Source organism: Xenopus laevis, chromosome 2L (assembly GCF_017654675.1).
Source record: "Xenopus laevis strain J_2021 chromosome 2L, Xenopus_laevis_v10.1, whole genome shotgun sequence".
NCBI classification, from domain to species: domain Eukaryota; kingdom Metazoa; phylum Chordata; class Amphibia; order Anura; family Pipidae; genus Xenopus; species Xenopus laevis.
Window position 1 is genome coordinate 64,781,296 of NC_054373.1, and position 7,513 is coordinate 64,788,808.

General features: G+C 39.4%; 1 long non-coding RNA gene across 2 annotated transcripts in view; it reads left to right on the top strand.

Moving 5' to 3' along the window:
* LOC121399946 overlaps nucleotides 1–5,605 on the top strand; it is a 42,976-nt gene extending 37,371 nt beyond the window's left edge. Inside the window, exon 4 of one of the 2 annotated variants that reach the window (XR_005965358.1) lies at nucleotides 4,727–5,605. This is a non-coding gene — a long non-coding RNA (uncharacterized LOC121399946). Of the gene's footprint in view, nucleotides 1–822; nucleotides 2,633–4,726 lie in introns of those variants that run through there. The other variant, XR_005965359.1, reaches the window with a different exon arrangement.
* The last annotated feature ends 1,908 nt before the right edge of the window (nucleotides 5,606–7,513 follow it).

Here is a 7,513-nt window from a genome sequence, read left to right on the forward strand (position 1 = left end):
AAAGGATTGTTGAATGTTTTTATAACAGCACATATAGATATGCTAGTAAGGGAAAGCTTCCTGCCTCCTGGCCAGATGGAAGCATATTAGATGATACTGATGCTGATAACGGAATTGCTCTAACTGCTCTATTTTCTAATTTAGAAGAACAAAAGAAAGCCACCCTAACAGGTGATGAGCAGCGAGGGGCACAGGCAGCATTACAAATAGATAAGTTAAAACATGACATTAAGGAGTACATGGAAAAATATCCTAGTCTTAAAAAGTTTATTTCTGTATGGACCCAGGAATATAATCAAGTAAGTAAGGATTCACAGCTCTTGTTAGCTGATAAAGTGGGAGCAAGTACTAAGGGGTCCAAGGAGTATCAAAAATGGTATTATATTTATAAGAAGATATTGGCACACATTAAATTGTTTGATAAGTCAGGAATTGACACAAATACACCAATACAAGCACATACTTGAAGGGTTAACATGCCTACGTGCCGACCCTTGTAAGCATCTGTACTTGTTTTTCTGTACGACCCTGTACTGTCTCTTCTTAGACAACCTTGCATAAGTATCATCATGTACTAAAAACAATATTATCAGCTTGCCTCAGACAAAATATCTTAGCTAACACGCATGCACATATTTGTCTCTTTTCTATCTTGTCGATCCTGAAGGATATACCTATTACAGACATATACTTTGCTAATAACTATGCTGATACGTCACTATATTGGGACGTCTTTACTTATAACCTATATAAGCCTATGTTTGACCTACAATAAACGGAACTTGTTATTCTGACCCACTCGTTGGTGTTTCTTTGTGCAAGTTCCCCGGATCCGGAATACGAGGCATTGTTGGACAGCTAGAATCCAAAGTTCCAGTGGCAGTCGGTTCGTTGTCCCCTTCAATACTATGTCTCTTTACCCCTCTCTCACTAATATAGGTAAAGACACGTTACCCTCTGCCCCTTCAATGGATGTGGTAAGTACATATCCATTACGTACCCAAGCTGTGTTTGAAGGGGAAAGTACATCACCCAAATATAGTGTTACCTGGTACCAGCCTTTTCCTCGCTCTGAGCAATTGGCACTTCTAGAAGGTGTACCCGACCCTGACGTTAACCCAGCAGGGTTGGTAAAAAAGTTAAAAGCCATACAGACAATTTACACGGCAACACGCAGGGATATAGAACAAATCATGAAATTAGGATTTGGTCCAAGAGTGTTGCCAATTTTAGAACTCTGTAAGGCACATACGCAAGCAAAAGGAAGATTCCTGCCTCCTGGCCACATGGCAACATATTAGCTAATCAAGATAATCCTGATAATGAAGTTGCTTTAACTATTTTGTTCTCTATGTTAAAAGGTGACAAACAACCCAAAACTGGAGAGGAAATTCGAACTGACCAGTTAAGGGATGAAATTAAAAAGTGTATAGATGAGTATAAAGACTTGAATGGGCATCTAAACAGAATGTGATGAAGCAAATACAGAAGTTAAGAACCTAATGCATAATAACAATGTGGGGCTGGGTGGTGAACACGTAAAAATGAAAGAAACTAAACTAATATCTATCTGTAAGAGTGGGTGGGCAATTAGAACTTGTAACATCTTTGTTGGTTTCTGATACTGTGCCTGTAAATCTTTTGGGGGCAGACATACTGTCACAAATAAATGCATGTAAATAATTTACTGAAAATGGAGTGCACCCCACAAGCCCCCTAGCTGACAATGTTGTTGCTGCCATTTTTTTGTTAGTAATTTCCAAGCAGACAATTGAAGATATTGAACATAAACTAAAAGAGGTGCCTGAGTCCCTGTGGGAAACAGGCAAATATGATGTAGGAACATTAAATGTTCCCCCTGTGCACATAAAACTAAAAGAGGGAGCTGTATTGCCCAAACTGCCTCAATACCCTCTAAATGCACAGCAAATTGAAGGAATAAGAGCACAAATTGAGGAATATGAAAAAGTTGGGGTGCTCATAAAAAAATTAGGTAACCAGTTATTTGAAAATTGGTCCCTTAATCTATAATAAAAATCTAAATTGTGTACAAAGTAAACATTTTTTAGTAGCAAGACTAACAAAGTATGAAGTAGCTTTACTAACACCATCAAATCTAACGATCAAAAGATGTAATGTCCTCAACCCTGCCAAACTAATACCTGAAAAAGGGGGGGATGATATGTTGACATACATGACTGTTTTGAAATGAAGCAAAGTGAGGTTACAAGGGTTTGATAATGTAAAAGATGAACCTGTGTTAAATCCTGATTGTGAATTGTTTTTTGATGGATCTCGCTACTGTACTGAGGATGCTAAATATCTTATGATGTTGTAACATTTGTCTGATGTTTTAGTTCAGCAGAGTCTACCTCCACATATGTCAGCTCAAGAAGCTGAGCTACAAGCACTCATCACATCATTCATGCACACTAGCGGAAGGTCAAAGGGTGAACATCTTTTCTGATAGCAGGTACTGTATTGGTATTTGTCTCGACTATCTTCCGATTTGGAGGGCCAGAAATTTTGACGTCATCAGGTAAACCAATTAAGAATGCAGATTTAGTAAAACAGCTATTGTTAGCATTACAGCTTCCAACTGAGGTAGCCATTCTTAAAGTAGAAGCGCACACAAAGCTTCAAACTCCAGAAGCTAAAAGGAAATGCAAAAGCTGACGAGAGAGCCAAGTCAGCTGCCCTCTTGCCTATAATGACAGTAAGTTACATCCAGAAAGACCACAAAGGGCCGTTGCACATGGATATCCTGGCTACAATACAGGACTAGGCCCCTGAGATGGAAAAAGGAATGTGGTCAAAACTGGGAGCTTCCAAGGATGACAAAGGTCTCCGGAGAAATGGCCTATTATACTGTCTACCGAAAGCACTGTATGCTATGATGGCACACCTAACTCACAGACTTGCGCACTCAGGTAAGAATGCAATGGCTGCTTCAGTACAGAAAAGTTGGATAGTACCTGGGTTTCCAGCATTTGCTACGAAATATGTTTTTTTCTTGTGTTACCTGTTTATGTCATAATCCTGGTCAGATAGTCAAATCTCCGAGACAGCACTTTGCTAAACCAGAATAACCCTTCCAGTGATTACAAATAGACTACAGCCAACTGCCTAAAGTAGGTACATATGAATATGTACTAGTATGTATTGACATGTTCTCAGGATGGCCTGAGGCATGGTCAGTTGCTAAGGCTACGACAAAGGCAACTGCTAAGAAACTTTTAAATGAAGTAATCTGTAGGTATTCTTTACCAACCTACATTGAAAGTAACAGGGGTACACATTTTACAGGGCAAATAATGTCTGAAATGCTGTCTGCTCTAAAAAAAATAATAACCCTATGGAATTCAAGGATGGGATTGTATTTCCCTCAACAGCTACAAGAAATGACTGATTATGTAGCTGTTGTACAGAAATGTATAAATGAAATACACAAATATGTTTTTGATTCTTTTCCAGATCCAATACTGGTTCACACTATCTTAAACCAGGTGACTGGGTAGTGATTAAAAAGCATGTAAGGAAAAGCTTGGACCCAAGGATTGAAGGTCCTTTCTAAGTGCAATCAGTAACACCTAGTTCAGTAAAATGACAAAAATGTATAGATACATGTTTCCAATTGTAGAAGAGCAAGTGTACCCGAAGTGCATGTATTTGTATTTTGAGTACTACTGGTTTTTGGTTTCGTTCATATGTGCTTTAGCAAAAGTAATTTTTATGAACAACCAAATCATTACATAACTTTACAAAAAAAAGAATAACTAAGGAAGCAAATAGAACTAATTGTTGGGTGTATGGCATTAGGCCAAATGATTCGTAGGGACTACCCATGGTAGCTTTCCCAATTTCTGCTAATAAGTTAGTTTATCAATAACATAATTAATTTAGCATCAAGCAGAGGATGGTATTTGTAAAACAACTTTTAATTTGACAGATACTAACTTTAAGAAAAGTATAGATTGTTGGAACCTATTCTATTCTAAAATAGAATTAGCTATTTATGGATTAATTACATAGAAATCTACCTACTACTTTATATGTGGTACATGGCCTTATGTTTGGTTAACAGAGAATAGCTATGGTACCTGTACTATTGCTACTTTAGCTCCTGCCATAGCAATTGTAGATTAGGATGATGTAACAGCAAATATTTATTTATTTATTATTTTATGTCACGCCACAATCCTTTTAAGAGAATTGTTTACCAAAGTAAAGTTGAATAATTTTTGGGGAATTGTAAATAAGATTAAAGAGTTACAATATGAAGCAAGGGTAAGTAGGCATAAGGGGGTGGAACCCTTATTAATATATTTAGTTCTATTGGAAGTTTACATAAGCAAACGAGTGTTTTGTTGTTCATGGTTTTAATTATATGTCATTTTATGCCCTTTTGCAAACTTACTGTGTTTATAATTTCTCGAAGTACTAAACCTAATGATAAACATATCTACCGTGTCAGGATTCAAGATCCTGACTCTGAAATTCTTTATAAAAGTAGTTTCTAACATTATAATTTGTTTACTTCTATAGATAAACAACTGAGCATGTGGAAGATTTTGGCAATCGTTTTTATTGCATCATGTTTGTATGATTATGATGATTTTAAATGAACACTCTTTATTGATAATTTGAAATCTGTGATAGATGGGAACCATTCCTATTTCACAGTTCCTTTTAATTACGGACGTCTTTTCCATGTCTCTTTCCAAAGCACTTTAAAGAAAGTGTTTGCTGACACCAGTCTCTACAAGAACACCACTATATAATGGAGATGGAGATGCACGTATCCTAAGTTCCTGTCACTAGGATTCATCACTTCTAAGAACTATACTTGGGACAATACCTTTGCAGATGCCTTTACTTTGAATAAGTTGGAACCATCTTTTCTAAACATCACTAGAACATGGATAAAGAGACCTATGTTTATTGACCGCAATATTTCTAAATACATGGCATGTAATCTTTTGGCTGTTGGTAGAATTAGATATGTAATACTTCATGTTACATCTTTTCAACTGAAGTAGTTTGTGTAATTAGGCAAATAACAAGATTGGGATGGATTAGGAATTCTCCAGCATGTAGTTGTGTTAATTCTGCTGGTCAAGAATGAGTTCTTGGTTTTGAAGACAGGCCTAGCCCCTCTTCAGAGCATAGTAGTCTCAATACGGTTATTTGCATTTAGGTGATTAAGGTTTTAGTTCAGTATTAGTTTTGGTCATGGGTGTGACCAAAAGGGGGGATTGATAAGGTAGCCTTTATTTTTAATCACATATATACTATATCTAATATATGCCTGTATACCACTTTAAGCTAAGTCTCTTTCTTGAATAATATTCTATAATATTCTAGGTCAGCATGACATGAGTAGAAAGTCCCCAAACTTTCATCAGGCTATTAGCAAACATCCCCTAGTTAATTATACCTCAATCAAGGACTAAACCCATGAGACAGAACTAGGTGAACGGTCATGTCATATTTGTTATTTCTGTATCTAAATACTCTTCTCTAATTGGTTATGGTGGGAAACCACCCTAACCCACCTTAAAGCATAATCATTAACTAATTCTGTATGTACTCCACCTATAAATAAACGGTCTGTCCACCAATATGGTAGAACAGAACAAATAAGACTCCTGGTCTGCGTCTGTTCTCTTGCATGCAATCATCCTGCAGCTGACATCCCTTCTTGTACTTATGGACGACCCTAACAGGACCATTCTCCCTTAGAACTGGCTATCCAAGTACAACAGAAGGAAAAAGTGTTAAGATGGTCCCTAAATCCGGTTTGGCTGCACATACTTGACAACAAAGTCTCTCTAGAGGCAGCTATGCAGGAGTTCTTCTCCCATAATAGGGGTACTGCGGACCCACTAGTGGTCTGGGATGCCTTTAAGGCTTACCTCAGAGGGCAGTTAGGGGCTGATATAGCGGCATTTAAAAAAGCAGCATATGCACAGCAGGAGAGCCTTGAAAAAGAGGTGGTAGAGGCGGAACAGTTGGTGGCCCTCCAACCAACTGGGGATAATTTGAATTCACTTAAACTAAAACAACAGGACTATAATATATTTATGACACAGAAAGCCCAGAGAAGTTTGCTTTTTACTAAGGCAAAAGTATATGAGCAAGGGGAGAGAGGTGGTAAGATGCTCGCGCAGCTGGCAAAACAGCACTCTACCCCTCCCACAATAGGGGCCATACAGAACCGAGAGAGGGTCACCCTAAGGGATGCTGAAGGAATCAATCGCACACTAACTCAATTCTATACTGACCTCTACTCTTCTAAATTGACCAAACCCCTAGAGGACATAGACGAATTCCTGGAAGGCCTAGACATGCCTATACTCATCCCCCAATACCGGGACTTCCTTGAAAACAGAGTTACTAAGGAAGAAGTTGTAGAGGCTATAGAATCTTTCCCAAACGGAAAAGCTCCTGGCGCTGATGGGCTACCGATTGAGCTCTATAAGCGACATGTGCTGGTCCTAGCTCCATTATTGTTGGAGACATATAATGCGGCCCTAGCTCGGGGTAGTTTACCAGATTCCATGTACGAGGCAGCAATTGCCCTGCTGCCAAAACCAAGCAAAGATCTCCTGCTCTGCGAATCCTATAGACCCATATCCCTCCTTACGGCGGATGTAAAGGTATTAGCTAAAATACTCGCTAAACGCCTTGGGAAAGTTGTTGCAATGCTGGTCAACCCTGACCAAACAGGCTTTATTGCTGGGAAAACAGCTGTTCTGAACACTAACCGGCTATTTTTGAACCTTACTCTTGATCATGAGAATAAAGGTCAGAGAGCTATAGCTGCCCTGGACATAGCAAAGGCCTTCGACACAGTCGAGTGGCCTTATCTTTGGAAAGTGTTAACACATTTTGGTATAGGACCAGTATTTCAGGGGCTAGTTAAATTGTTATATCACTCCCCGAGGGCCTCATTGAGGATTAACTCTGAGCTAACCACTCCTTTCTGCTTGGCACGGGGCACCAGACAGGGGTGCCCCCTGTCCCCCCTATTGTTTGCGCTGGCAATCGAACCATCTGCACAGGCAGTCCGGCAGTCGAAAGACATCATTGGGTTTACAATACGGGGCATTGAAGAAAAAATTCAACTCTATGCCGACGACACCCTAGTGTACTTGGGGGACAGGGGCCCCTCTCTGAAGCGCCTTCTTGAAGTCACGGCAAAATTCGGGGAATTATCAGGTCTACAAGTGAGCCCGACCAAATCAGTGCTGTTTCCACTTGATCCGCAGGGGCCTGTAGCGGAGGGGGAAGTGGGGGGGATGCCCATGGTGGAGAAATTCACCTACCTAGGACTAGAAATAACCCGTGACCTACATCTATACCCCAAGAACAATAGTGATAAAGTGATAAATTGGTTTGATGAGAAAGCTAAGGTGTGGGAACAACTGCCCTTAGGACCAGTAGGGAGAATACAACTGGTTAAAATGGTGGTCATGCCTAAATTGCTGTATCCGCTCTGGCACTCTCCAGT